This window comes from Myotis davidii, unplaced genomic scaffold (assembly GCF_000327345.1).
Source record: "Myotis davidii unplaced genomic scaffold, ASM32734v1 scaffold269, whole genome shotgun sequence".
Classification (NCBI taxonomy): Eukaryota; Metazoa; Chordata; class Mammalia; order Chiroptera; family Vespertilionidae; genus Myotis; species Myotis davidii.
In genome coordinates this window covers 5,986,883-6,001,700 of record NW_006383008.1, presented here as the reverse complement: position 1 = coordinate 6,001,700, position 14,818 = coordinate 5,986,883, and positions in this window count along the sequence as shown.

Below are 14,818 nucleotides of genomic sequence, written 5' to 3'. Positions count from 1 at the left end.
AAGTTTTCTCAATTAATTATCTTGGCTGTCTTTATAAGTTTCCAAGTCAAAGATTTGGTTGTTAAAGAGAAGCATCTGCACCAATTGGACCTCACATTGACATTCATGTTAAAAATGTGTAGAGTGGACCAGGCAAGTTGCATCACATACAGATGGGAGCTGGAACAAGGCCTGAAATTATGATCTAGTGGTAGGAAGTAAAGGGAAGAATCAGCACTTATCCCAATGCTGGAATTTTTCAGAGTCAAATTCTAAATATTGTTTTTGTCACTGTCAGCAACAGCCTTCTAATAGTTCTGCCTGTCTCAACTTTTGCCCCACTGGGGCCTCAGTAATCTTGCTAATTTCTCTGCATGGCATAAAAGGCTCTTCAGGGTCTGGCTCCTGCTGTCATTTCCAGCCATTTCTCCCTCAGGTCTCTAACCCTGGCGCTCTATGGCCCATCAATCCTGAAGTACATGGAGTTTTCCCAACATGCCCTGCTATGCCTTGTCCCTTTGCAGATGTTTGTCTCTGCCTGGATTCCTTCCCCCACTTCCCCATTAGCCACCTGGCAAGCATCTGCTTGATCTTCTTTTTAAAAATATGTTTGATTGATTTCAGAGAGGAAGAGAGAGGGAGAGAAAGATAGAATCATTGATAGGCTACCTCCTGCATGCCCCACACTGGGGATCAAGCCTGTAACCTGGGCATGTTCCCTGACCAGGAATGGAATTGTGACCTCCTGGTTCATAGGTTGATGCTCAACCACTGAGCAACACCAGCTGGAAAAGACTGCTTGACCTTAAAGCCACAGTTCAAGTATTTCTCTGTCTATGACCTTCTAGGCACATGTGGTTGCTCAATATATGAATGAACAAGTATCTAAGCAAATAAATGAATGAGAGTGAACCAATGGGCTGACTTTTGTTATTTCTCTTTACTAAGATTCTACAGAATTCCCAAAGGCAGTGCTGCCTGGGTAAACAGCATGATAAATTTATAATTTTGGGGTCCAATGTTTTAAGTGTGGGAGAAAACATGGCACTTACTAGGCCAACATTGACAAACTGCTTTTCTCATTCTGCTTCAGAATGACTTGAAGATTGATTTCTTCATCCTCTCTAATATCACTATCAGCATCTAACATCTAACCTCTACAAAATAAAAACTAATGAAAACTACATAATCCACTGTGGAGCGCCTGCAGAAGACAAATGGATTGTGTGCAATATGTTTGGTTGTGTGGGTGTAATCTATCTCAGTAATTATTTGTGTTCATGAATAGCCTCTAAAATCTCTGAAGACCAGGCTTTCACAGATAAGTCAAAGGTACTGTTTTTTATTTCCTATGTGAAGAATATATCCCTCAATCATTCATTTTTTCTTTCTTTAAAGATGCTCAGTTAGGGAAACTTTAGGATTAACTGAAGGGGTGCATGTGTCACTGAGCAGTGAGACTCCAGATATTCTGAGGAAAGGCGTGGGAGGGAGGAGAAGGTGAGTCCACCTGTGATGAAGAAGAATGCTTTAGGACCGAGGGTGTGCAGTAGCAGCTGAGGCAGCATCTTCTCCTCTTCCTCTCATCCATTACAGTGTGATGCCCCAGGGCCGGCTGCAGTGTTTGCTTACAAGGATGTTCCACAGGTCAAACTGTGATCTCCATTCCTCATATGCCATTTTGTGCCTTAGGGGTTATCTGTGGAACAGTAAGTCCTCTATCAATGTTCTTCCTTAACATAGCACGTTCCCCAGGTGGGAGCTGGGACAAGGAGTAGTCTCCAGAATTTCAAATATTTGCTACGAACTGATTTTAACATAGCCAAAATAAAACACATGTGAAAGGGGTGTGGGTAATCATGGTCTCTGTTCAGGATGTCCCAGAATAGCTGCCCTATCCCACCCTGCTAGGCATTTGAGCTCCATGCCCTTGTCTTGGGCCTTTGGGATATTATGAGCTAGTGGTTCTTTGCTCAGAGTGAGTAGTTCAGGGAATGAGCCCAGTCCAGGCCACAAAGAGGCAGCACTCCTATTGGGCAGTGCCAGACCAGGAGCAGGCTGCTCACGAGAGGTCACCCTTAGCCCTTAGTGCAGGAAGGACCCCGCGCACTGGGCCTTGGGGAGGGTGGTGCTCCCTCCAGTGAAGAGTAGGCAGTCTGTGGAGAACTACTGTGCTCCCACTTGGCTGTTGGACAATCAAAGCCCCTCTGAGAGCCTTTTACTAAGTGTCTGTTGTTCTTGTCTGCATGGCTCCTCAGATCTTGCCCCATCCTTAAGTACCCAAATCTCATTTTTTTTCTTCCTTCTCACCAATCCAGCTGAAAGTCTTATATTTTGTTTATCTGGTATAATTTCTTTACAGGATTTAGTCTTCTGGAAACTAAACCATAAAGTGACCTTTATTATTATTATTATTATTTTTTTTTACCATATTTCTCCTCTAAGGCAGGGGACACAGGATTAAATAGCTGTTTTAATAGGCAAGTTGGTGGGAAAGGAATCATTACCTAGCATCCCATGATATTATTCCACCTTACAAAATCGAAAATTTCATTCTGATAAAAACGTGCATCAGAATATATAAGTATCTATATATACTTCTATAGAGTCAAGGATAAATAGTTTGGGTTTTAAATTTTGTTTTAGATGATTGGCATCTATGTGATTGATTCATTGAGAGATATCTATGTGTTTCCTTAAATAGGAGAAAAGAATCTGATTTTCAATCTTTATATGGTTGTCCCCATGTTCCAGTTTTACTTTATGAAGAGGCAATGCAAAAGCAGAGATGTGCTCATGGTCTCCAACGTTACATTCTGCATTCTGAACATCTCTCTTACCATTTCTAAGGCAATTTTAATTGGTAGCCCCCAAAAGACCTACTTTTGAAGAAGCTGGGCCCTTGAATCCTAGAGATTTATGTCTGAGAAACTCTGGTATCCTTTAGTCTCTGTGAAGATACATGTTGAGCAAGAAAAGAGAGATTTTCTGTACATTTTCTGCTGAGGGAAAATATATAGTTTCTTAGAAGAGAAAAATTGGTGAATACGTTTAACAAATGCTCACTCCCCCCTGTAAAATAAATCATGCTATTTAGTAAACTACCTTCAAATACATCTCAGTATGTTAAAATATGAAAATTAATGGCTAGTCATAAAAATTGAAAGAAAAATATTTTGAGCAAATGATCTATAAAGAAAAGATTTTGCTTAACTTTAATAAATGGGATTTGGAAGATGAGTTATGCTCTTATGCAGTTTCTTGCATTTATAAAATAATAGGCTTATGAATCTTCTTTTGCTTGACAGGGTCAAGTAATATACGGATTTCCTTTCCTCTTTATTTCAGCTATTTGGGGTTCACTTGAACTGTCCTGCTTGCTGTAATGGAGAGTTATATCTCATGTCTGGTGGAAACATGAGAACCATAATACCCTTAAAAGCAGCATTCCAGAATTTGTCCCAGATGAGTCTTCAAGATACTCTCCCTTAGGAGACTTAAATACAGTGTAGGTTTGAGGAGTTTTTTTCATGAGGCAAACTGGTTGATTTTGGATTACGCCATTTACACTCTGGTTTCTTTTTAAAAAGTAGTCATCTTTAGAAACATAATAAACCATTACTGCAAAAAGTTGCTCTCTAAAACAAATATATAAAAATCCATTTGTTTTTATATTGGAAAAGAAAAAGTATTTCTCTATAGGAAAACTATTCTGGTGGTTATTTAAAACTAGAATGATAAGGTAATTTGAGAATTTTAATGATTCAAACGAGAGTAAAAAAAATTGCGATTATAGCATATTTGAGAAATGCAACCACATCGTTAATTGCTGCATACACTTGTGAAGTGAAGGAGAGGAAGATGATTATTATTTTGATGAAGCAGTCTTAATTATTAAGATTGACTTTTCCCTAGCCATATATCATCCCATAGCTGAAAAGTGTATATAGCATCAAAAGTAATTCTGCTGATCTTGCATGGAATGCGGAATGTTGCAATATTATAGTATTGATTTCTTTTTTAAGATCCCATGCATAACCTTGTAGTGTTTTGTTTTGGTTTTTTTTTAGATAGAAAAAAATGCAAACATTTAGTTCTCCTTCAGCAAGTATACACCCTTCCTCCCATTCCACAGCAGTGGCCTTTGCTCCTTTATTTAGATCAAATCCATTCTTGTCACATTGAAATAATTCGTTGAGCTCACCATTTTATTTTCTTCTGGACTAGTTGGGAGACTGCTCTGTTCCTTACCAGCTTTAGACCTTCCCCTAGCCGTCCTTGTTAGCATCTCTTTGAAAAACAAAAGTTGTTTTCTCAGATTTCCCATAAAGAAAATCAGTGTCATGAGAATATAAAAACCACATCTTGGGCTTTGCACTATATTCTGAGAATATAAAAACCACATCTTGGGCTTTGCACTATATTCTGTCATTCTCTGAAGGCTTTCTTTGAGCCACACACTCATCGGAGTATTCTTAACCTCAAACTCATTGTCCCTGAATTCTGCCTGAATTCTCAGTGTGAACCACGTAGGGAAGTTGCTTCTTAGTGTGTCTGTCTCACAGCTCTCTCTAATTTAGTAATGTGCTGTCTTGATTTCAATGCTAGGAAGGCTTAGGCCCTAACATTGTATCTCTCTTCAATATTTGATTTAGTTTTTCTGTTTCTAGCAATTTTAGTAGGGGATACAGAAAAAGTATAATGGCTCTGAAATAAGAGTTATAGTTTAAGCCAGTGGTGGCTTTACAAATCAAGAAGTATGTTGTATTATTTTTAAATTGAGGAGGCTTGTAAGCATATTGAATGATATAGCTCATTCAATAAGTATGATATTCTTGGTTCAAAGCATCTTGTTATTTCTCTGATCCACAACTACATGAAACATTAAACCTTAGATAAAATAAATATTACAATATACTGGATTTGAGGACTTTTTTTTTCAGTATTAGAACCTTTTTAGAGTGCTTTCTTTCAGAAGTTGTAGGGCCTTTTGAAGTTCTCCTTTTTTCTTTTAGTCCCACTCAAGTGCATATAATCGATATAATTATTCATCCAATACAATTTCCTTTACTGTAAATGAACACGATAAATGATAATAACTGCCAATGATTTTATAGCAATTCAGAGCTTTGTGTGGATTTAGCAAGTTCAAAAATGGATCTGCCTACCAGACTCATTTCATTTGTTTAATTTCTTGGGAGAGAGTGATTAGGAATGTTTTTTTTTTCTTTTCTTTTTTAAAGTTAGCTGGTAAATCTAGGCACCTGCTTACAAGTTTCAAGTCAGGGGTTCTAGGTGCTACATGATTTGTGCTAAAGTTTATTATACTAAAAAGTAATAATTGCTACAAGTAAGGATTGAATTGTGCAATAATACCTACTTAAAGTGAATTAGTTATAGAATTAGTTTTAAAATAGATTATTTGGTGCCTTAGGCTTTAATTAAATGAAATGAAGGTCCCTGTTCAGCAGCAGTGAAATAAAATGTGAGCAGTTATGTGTGAGCTTGTATGAAGGGAGTAAGGCCTCCATCACAGCTGGAGCATCTGGCCTTGCAAATCACATTCGTGATTTGGGTAGGAAGGGTCAGTTACATTCCTGTGGTAGCCACTTCTCATTCCATATTCCATCTCCAGCCTCAAATCATAACCCTTTGTCATCTATTTTATGCTACTGAAACTGTTGGTCACTCTTTAAATAATTCCAATTTTCTCACTGGTCAAGGCAGGATCATGTAAGGCTAGTGTTTAAAGAGACTTCTATTGAAGTCTTGTTGAACTGAAAATATGGCTTATCTCTAATAAGCAATACTAGTCAATCTAAGGAAAGATCATGTGCTTGGAGTTATATAAGTTAGGATGTGAATCCTGGCTTCATCTCTCTGGATGTGAGACCCTGCAGAAATTATATCTTTTAAGTATCAGCTCTACTCTAAAATGAGAATACTGATACCTCAGAAATTTTTAGAATTAAATAAGGTAAAGTAGGTAAATTGCCTGGTATATAGGAGACATTGGATAAATGTTTCCTGATGCCTTTTCAAACTTTGGACTTCAGATTCCCCACTTTAACCTGGGCCAGAGTTTTTTCTTCATTTGGGGTGCGTGTGTTACAGCAGTAAGGGTGGGAAAGGCTAGAAAATGACTGTGCTCATTTTAAATGGTTTAATTCAAAGCCCCTGATATCCTCATTAAGTACTTGATTACATATTATTCTGTTTCTTATGTATTAGCTTCTGTTGTCCAGTGGATTCCCTGAGGGCAACCCTGAGCCCGTCTCCTAGTGTAGATGTGGATACTTAGCATATCTTCTCTTACTTGGCCGGAAGCTGCTCATTGGGACTTTGATAAACATGAAAGAATCTCATTTTTCTGGAAAGGTCATGAAGCCCACTACATAGCCCTCTTCTGAGAATAACACCTCCAGATAGCCTCCTTTGAGGAGTGATTATGCTCTAACCATGCAGTTTTAGCATCCTAGTCTTGCTATGCCAGTTCATAGATGATTGCCTGCAGGATCTGGGCACTGTTGAAGGCAGCCATATAAGGGCTGATCATCTCAGATCAGCTGTCTCTGAGTGGGATTGGCATGACCTTTCCCCTACAAGATGGTGGGAATTTAGACTTTTGCAAACTTCTCTAAACCTCAGTCTTTTTGTCTCTAAAATGGCATAATATTATCTATCACATGGCATGTTGTGAGGATTAAGTAAATGAGCTAATTCAGGATAATGTTAGGGAGGCAGATGGAGTAGTTGGCTTTGATTCTTCACAGCCTTCTGTGTGCACAGACTACCCCTTACCTTCAGGGTTGGCTGCATGATTCACTTTGGCCAATGGCATATGGGTGAAATTGACTACATGCTAGTTCTGAGTCGAGGTATCAGAACTTGCCTGTTTCTGCCTTCCTTCTTGACCACCACTGTGGAAAGAATAGGTACCAGTTTGCTTTCTTTTTCAAGAATGATGAGAGGCACAGTGAGCAGAGCAGCCCCAACCCATAATGAGAAGTGGGGTCACTCCAGCTTTTGCAGCCTGCAGCAGAGCTCCTGGGGAACCCGGCCTAGATCAGTTGAACTTCAAGTGATGCGCAGATGTATGTGTGATAGTAAATGGTCATTGTGTAAAGGCACTGAGGCTTGGGTAGTATTTTTACTATTCTTTTTGAGCCAGATGGTGGCTGTGAATAAATCTGGGCCTCTACCCCAGGTCCTGTGCAGTCAGGAGTCCGGGGACTCTTAATGCTCCTGGAACAGACAAGGCATTTTCCAGGCAGCTTCTCTTCCTCCTGTGTTCCTGCAGTCAACTCTCATCACTGTGGGTGTCATTTTCCTCTGATCACAAGGATCTTGACTAATACACTCATAAAACGTATAAAAAGAATGGAAAACCACTTATACAGGTTAATTTGCATCCCCTTTCTGTTTTTAGTGGTTCTTCTAAATTACAACCTCGCTGCAGTGGATGCTTTTTTAAAAGCCTGAGAGTTGAGGCATTTGTTCTTGAAACCTTTCCTGCACTTAGTTGGGTTTCTTTGTGCTGCTGCTTCTCTACCTGCAGCTACTTGCCATCACCCCGCTTCCTCCCAGGAAGTTGGAGGGGATTAATGAAACAGTGTTTGCAGAGCACTGTGAGTCACTGAAGAAAAGGCACAGTAGTCATATAAGTGTGGGTATCTGGAGTTGGCACTCATTTGTCCCTGTGTATGTATTTCAGATCATTTGGAATCTTTGAGGCAATAATTTCGAAGGCACAACCTCATGCCCTTCTCTTAGTAAAGGACAGCGTTTTGCTTGGAGCTGAGATATTTTTTCCACCCTTTTGGCCTTGCCGAGCTTTTTAATGATCACTTCCATGCTGCCTGTCTCTAATCTGCTGAGAGATGCTGTCGGTACAAACTGTACTGTGAGACTGTGAGAAAATTACACCACAGCTCACATGGAAGCCCTGCTTTAGGTTCCAGGATGTCTGTTGGGACCGCTGTTAAGAATATGTGTCTAAAGAAGGAGCTCATTCTAATTCTTGGTGCACAGGTGAGTTAATAAGTGTGTGCATTGAGACCAAGAGCTGATGTATCAAAGATGTGGCTCTCTATCACCTCAGGGGTGTTCTTAATAGTGGTGCTGGGTTTTTTCCCCTTTCATTTTCTTCAAAATGTATCAAGGGCTGTCATAGCTTCTCAAAGAAAGCACTTATTAATATGTATAAGGTAAGACTGCTCCTTTCTAAGAATTAACTTTACTCACAATCATTACATCCAACCATAATGCATGTGGAGAAAAAAGGCAACACACACACACACACACACACACACACACACACACACAACAAAAGAGCACCATAGCCATGAACTTTTTCAAGGTAGAAAATGTTATACATTAATGCAAAATAAAATGCAGTCCTGTGCTTATTTTTCTCTCTGAAATTGTAGCATTTGCTAGATAATATTTTTTGTTTCTGAGTCTAAACATGCTTCATTTTCTATGATAATTTGAGGATATGTCAATAGCTAAATAATGGTATGTGAATGTTGTTAGAGCCCCATTTCCATTCATTTTAAATGGACTGCTCCTACTTGTCTTAGGCTATGACCTATATTTTATTTTCACCTGTTTTAACAGCTCAATGGTCAGTAATTTAAAACGTCTACTTTCAGGCAGCCACATGAACCTATTTTTCATGAATATTATGTTTTAATTTCTCTTTTGTTGAAACTACTAATCCTAGGGACATTTAGTCGGCCATGTATTGGGAATTTATTGGATGAAGGTGCCTTGAGGAGTCACAAAAAGGTAAAAATCCAGTCTTCATTCTGAGTAATAGTAACATCAAATAATCCTTGCTGCTCACTAGGTGGGTAGTTCTTTCTATTATCTTGATTAATTCTCATAACAAGACTTTGGGCTAAATATTAATTATTCTTATCCATATTTTATGGATGAGGCAATGGAAACAGAAAGGAAAAGCCATTAGTCAAAAGGTCTCTCTTGGGAGGAAGACTCAGGTTCCTTTCTTTGGGGCTTGCTTTGGTTTTCTGGAGCTGCCACAGACTGCGTGACCTAAACAGCAAATTTATTTTCTCAAATTTTGGAGGCTAGAAGTTCAAGATCAAGGTGTCAGCAGAATTGATTTCTCCTGGAGCCTCTCTCCTTGGCATGTAGGCAGCTGTCTTCTCCCTCTCTCTTCACATTTTCTTCTATGTGTGTCTGTGTTTTGAATCTCCTCTTTTTTACATGAGAACACTAGTCATATTGAATTAGGGTATTGGGGAATCTAGGTTCTGAAGTCATCTCTGTCACTAAGATGCTGGGTGATCTTGGGCTGCTCACTTACATTTCCCATGCTTCATTTTTTAGGCCTTAAAAAATGGGGCTTGTATAAGACCTGCTTTCAAGTGTGATGATAGTGATTAAATGAGATAACAAATGGGCAGATATTTTTAAGTTTTGACATCAGAGTGAAGTTCAACTGAAAGGACTCTTAGAAAATTTTGCATTAGGGTCATGAAAGTTTTGTTTCCTTCCTAGTCTAGCTCCACAAAAACGTATTTTCCTTGTCTGGGGATATTTCCCACTATCACTCAGGTTTGAGGTTCGAGCATAGAAGTGAAGTTAGCATACAGCCAGGTGAGTCCTTGGGATCAAGATTAAGATAAACACCCATGCTGTCAGACGTCAGGATTTCCTGTGGCTGGGTAATTGGTGTGGCATGCGAAGAGCCTAGCTTTAGGCTATTACACCCCTCTCTGCATGTTTCAGAACATTTGAATCTCTGGCCTATACATTTGAGCAATACTTTTCTATCATTTTTATCTGGACATGCAAATTGAATTTTTTCCCCATTTGTTATATTTTTTTTGGGGAGTGGGTAGGAGGAGGGTGCAAATTCACTTGTTAATTTTTTTCTGTTCTATTTAAGGCAGATGAGGCAGGACATGGGTTATAGGCATCTTTTTAGTCTCTCCTCTTCCTCTCCCTTAGTCGGAAGGTTGTTTTTTTCCCACCCTTGCTCCTCTTTTCCGTATCAACAGCTATGAGGCCTGTTATTCCAGAGGAGTTGTAATCAACCAGCCAATTCTATCAGTTTACCACACCATCGTTCCAGAGAAGGCTTGGCAGGCTCCTGGACAGGGAAGCCTTCACTGACACCGAACAGATGGATTTCAGAAGCAAGTCTCTGTTTGGTGGTGCCAATAGCTAGCTGTGTTAGGATACCCCTCTGCTCTCTTCTCTTTTGCTCTAACCTTTGGAGTCACTACTCTGGTCTTAGGCCCCTGCTGAGATGCAGTTCAGAGTGCAGCAGACTGGGGATGCTACTTCTTCCTGGAGCAGCATTGAGAACTTGGGCTGTGCCCCGTGAGGATTTTGCTTTGTTCCAAGAGTGCCTGGGCACCTGGAAAGCTCCAGGACTTAAGGCTGCCTCTGTTCTGCTCAAGATCTCTCCTGGGGTTTCCAGAGCAGAGGCCTCACTGACCCAGGACGGGCCATGATCATGACCTTACAGGAGTTCTATATGTGGCCAATACCAAGCTTTTAGAAGTGTCCAGACTGAAGCTAAAACTCCATCACTCACTCCTTGCTCCTCTTCAGACACCCTAGGTAGCATATTAGGACTCTCTGAGGGTCAGGGGATAACGTGAAAATCGCTCTGTTCTGCCATGTGGTGAAGTGGGCAGCTCTTTTGGTAATCCTACAATTTCAGTTATCAGAGTGCCTTCACGATCCCTGCTTTCTTGTGGTGTGCATGTGCCTCTCTTCCAAAAACATATTTCAAGGCTTGGGGTGAAACATGAGAAGCAGAGTCATCTAATATTTCTCAACTTCAAAATAATGATGTCAAGTGATTACTTGAGGTAGAGTTTCTCAGTGCCTAAAGAGTCATAAATTTGTCCATTTGTGGAATGGAGGCCACTGGAGAGTATGTCTGGTGGTTTGTAAATTCAACATTCCTATGATGATCAGTAATTCATTTATGACTTCTCCCCTTGGGCACACTGCAGTAGAGAAACGATTACTCAGCGGGAGATATATTTAATATTCTCCACTCTCAAGTGTCAATGGCATAGCATTGTCTGTGGCCTCCTGTTCCAGAACTTCTTCATTTAGTTGAAAGGAAAACCTACCCACCTACTACTGAGTACACAGTGGGGTAGCTCCCCATGCCTGGGCCCTTGTCCCTGAATCAGCTGGAGAGAAATATTTCCTCTGATGGAAAAGGCTTTGAAATAAATGTAAAGGGACCCGAAGAGTAAGATTTTTTTTTCATGTTTTTTTGGAAACTTTTTTGGGTGTTTATTTCAAAGACTTAAGTGTACTTTGGGGGGTCCCTAATCATCATAAGCCCTGGGAATTTACTTCTCTGCAGCTGCTCCCCCTCTCCAAGCAGCCCTGCATGGAGCAAAATAATTGTCTGTTTCTGCAAGCAGCCTCCTGTGCAGATGGAGGCTGATTAGCATGTGTGCTTGCAGCAGTCCACCGCTCTAACCACATTCGGAAATCCAGCCACTGAGAGAAACGTGGACTTGACATTCATTAACATTCTTTGGCTCCCTGGGAAATACACATAATAGGGTAAAATTGCCATTAAGGAGAGCAACACTTGAGGGAAATATCTACTCAATAAAGACAGAGATTCTTCTCATCAACAGCTGAGGAAAAATTCAGTTGCCATTAAGGGTAAAAGAGGCAGCCTCTTAATAGGAATGGAGATGGCCTGAGGTCAGCAGGTCTACAGCTCTAATGAGTCCCATCGTCCTGCACTGGATCACAACTGACTTACTAAAATACAGATGTTTCTCAGGCATATTTTGGTCTTAGCGGATCCCAGACAGTTTAATGATTTTGGTCCCCAAGGTTGTCTGTGTTAAACTTAAGAAAAGGCAAACATGGGAGGAACGACTCTGAACACTGACATAGAGTCCTTAGGTTAGGACTTTGTCTCTCGTGGGCTGGGGGAGTAATATTCATGGGTGTTCTCTTTGCTGGGGACTTGAGGTTCCTAGTAAGAAACTGTGAAGTAACATGTGCCATGGGTAATTCCTACGTCAGACCTAGATCCACCTTTACATCCCTAGGGTAATTTGATTGGACTATTTGGTCTCCCTAGTCCTTTGAATTTGAATGATACTATATAATGAAAGCCTAATATGCTAAGTGTCTGGTCATTCATTCAACCAATCAAAGCATAATATGCTAATGATATGCTAAGGTCACTCAACCTCTCACTATGATGTGCACTGACTACCAGGGGACAAATGCTCCGACCTGTAGGTTAGCTTGCTACTGGGATCCGGCTGACTGGGACTGAATGAGATAGGCCAGACATGCCCTGGAGCCCTCCCACAGTTCCTTCCCGGCTGGCCAACTGCCCATGTGCCTTCCCAGCCCTGATCTTGCACTGGTGGGATCTCTCAGCCTGGCCTGCACCCTCTTGCAATCTGGGACCCCTCAGGGGATATCAGAGAGCCAGTTTTGGCCCAATCCCTCAGGCTAGGCTGAGGGACCCCACTGGTGCATGAATTTGTGCACCGGGCCTCTAGTAGTCTAATAATACCAGAGGATTGTGTGTTGTATGTGCTGAAATGATAAAAGGAGTTGTCATTAACATGTAGAAAGACTGTCCAAGGAGTAACACTAAGAGTGTTTAAACCAATCTAGGTTCTTGGACATTTTAAAGTTTCATTTGAAGAGGCGAAATTATATCTGAGTTAATTCCTTGTTATTGACAGACACATGGGTAGATTCATGATACAAAACCTTAAAACCCATTTTTATTTTATCCTCATTTGACCAATGAAATGCTCCATACAGAAGTTCTTGCATCTACTATCCTTGACATAGCTGCAAGAATGAGGCTCCTTGCTGAGTCTGTCTTGCATAAAATTATCGATGTATTGAATAAGTTATCTAAAGCAGCAGGTTTCTTAATGTCTGGTTGAGCAGTTTTAAACTCCTTTGTGGGATATAACACCAATTTGTGCACATACTATTTTGATTCTTTTATCTCCAAATGGCCTTAATTTGACGTTAGGTATCTGTACTGTATTTCAATTTCATAAAAAGCAGCACCCTGTGCTCTTTGTTAATAACAACAATACCTTGTATTTGCATAGCAGCTTATGATTTTCCATTCATTTCACATGTATTTTCTAACATAATCCTCACAACATGCCTATGTGATAGATTGTATTGCTCTAAATTTTCTTAGTTGAGGAAACTGAGGCTGGGGGAATAAATTGCTGAAGTGTAGCAAAGCATAATTTGGACTTGAAGCTACAAGCCCTTTGTAAAATACAGAGCCACCTCTCTTTGTTAGAGAAACTCTTTTATTATAAACATCAAGTTGTTGATGATAATCAAAGATACTGCCTTGAATATCTGCAGCTAGGTTTGGCTACAGGTAGCTGAGTTTAACACGTTTGCTGAGTGTGCAAATATACTGAGGTGATAAAGAGTGATTTTTTTTTTGGTCACAAGCCTATGATTATTAAAAAGAAGTGTTTCTTAATGGGATGTAATGCTAGTACTGTTGGTAGACTGGAGTAGCTTGATACTATTTAATGCTTATACTAGCATCACTCTCCCTTGAGATTTGGTGATGTAGAGGATGTATTTCTCTTTGGGTCCAATGACATAACTTGATTCTATAGGGAAAAGTACTCATCATAATATTGTAAATGATATTTTTATTGGATTTTACTCTTATGATCAACCCAGAGAGAAAACATTGAACATTGTAGTTATGCAGCAAAGTGTGACTTTTATAAACCCTGACATTGTGAAAGTTATGGTAGTGCTGACAGGAGTCAGGAGGTGAGGAAGATGTGGAAGGGATGGGAGTGTTCTAATTTCTTCATCTAACAATGGAAAATCAAGAGATACAATTTAAAGTAAATGGAACATTATCTGAAAGGTTAGCTATATTATTTAAAGTTATGAAGTTAAGCAGTGGAAGGACTAAAAGTAATATTACTAATAAAACTTGATGGGGAGGGAAAGGGGGAAAAAGTATAATTTAGTTACTTTTTCAACTTTAATGTTTCAAAAGAGTTTGGGCTTTTGGGTATCATTGAGTCAAAACTTAATGTCTATAATTAAGAAATCATGAAAGAGATACTTTACATATTTATGACCACTTAACTAAACTGTGATTACAAAGGGTGGTGGAATGCCCAGTGGAGAGTGGACTAGAAAACACTCTTTTTCATAATATTCTGTACTATTTAATTTTTAAACAATGTACATATAACACTTAAAAAATTTTTTAATCAACAAGGATTTTTACCATTTTGTTTCTGCCATAGATTGGTTGGTGTATCTCTGTGAAAGCCATAGTGACTGTGTTAGATGACAAATGAAGAAGGCAGGCCAGACTTTGAATGGACTAATGAGATATGACTTCAGCCCTACACAGACTGCACTAGCTCAGCCAATGGACTCAGCAGAGCCCTTGACCATCAGATGCTAGCCTGAACAGTGAGTTAGCATCAAAATGACACATCTACAGCATGGACAAGGTGCCAGTAGATGACTTGTTAGTTGTGATTTCACCAATAACTCCTTGTGTTACTTGGACCAGTTTGAGGCCTCTGTTTTCTCTTCTATAAAAAGTAGGAATTCAATTCTTGACTCCCTCCTAACTTTCACTTACTATCCTATCTAATAAAAGAGAAACATGATAATTGGCGTATGATCGCTACCCTTCCCATTGGCTAATCAGCGAGATATGCAAATTAACTGCCAGCCAAGAATGTGGCCGGCAGCCAGGCAGCTTGAAACTAACACGAGGCTTGCTTGTTTCAGTGACCGAGGAAACCAACGTTCCCTGCCTGCCTTGCAGGCC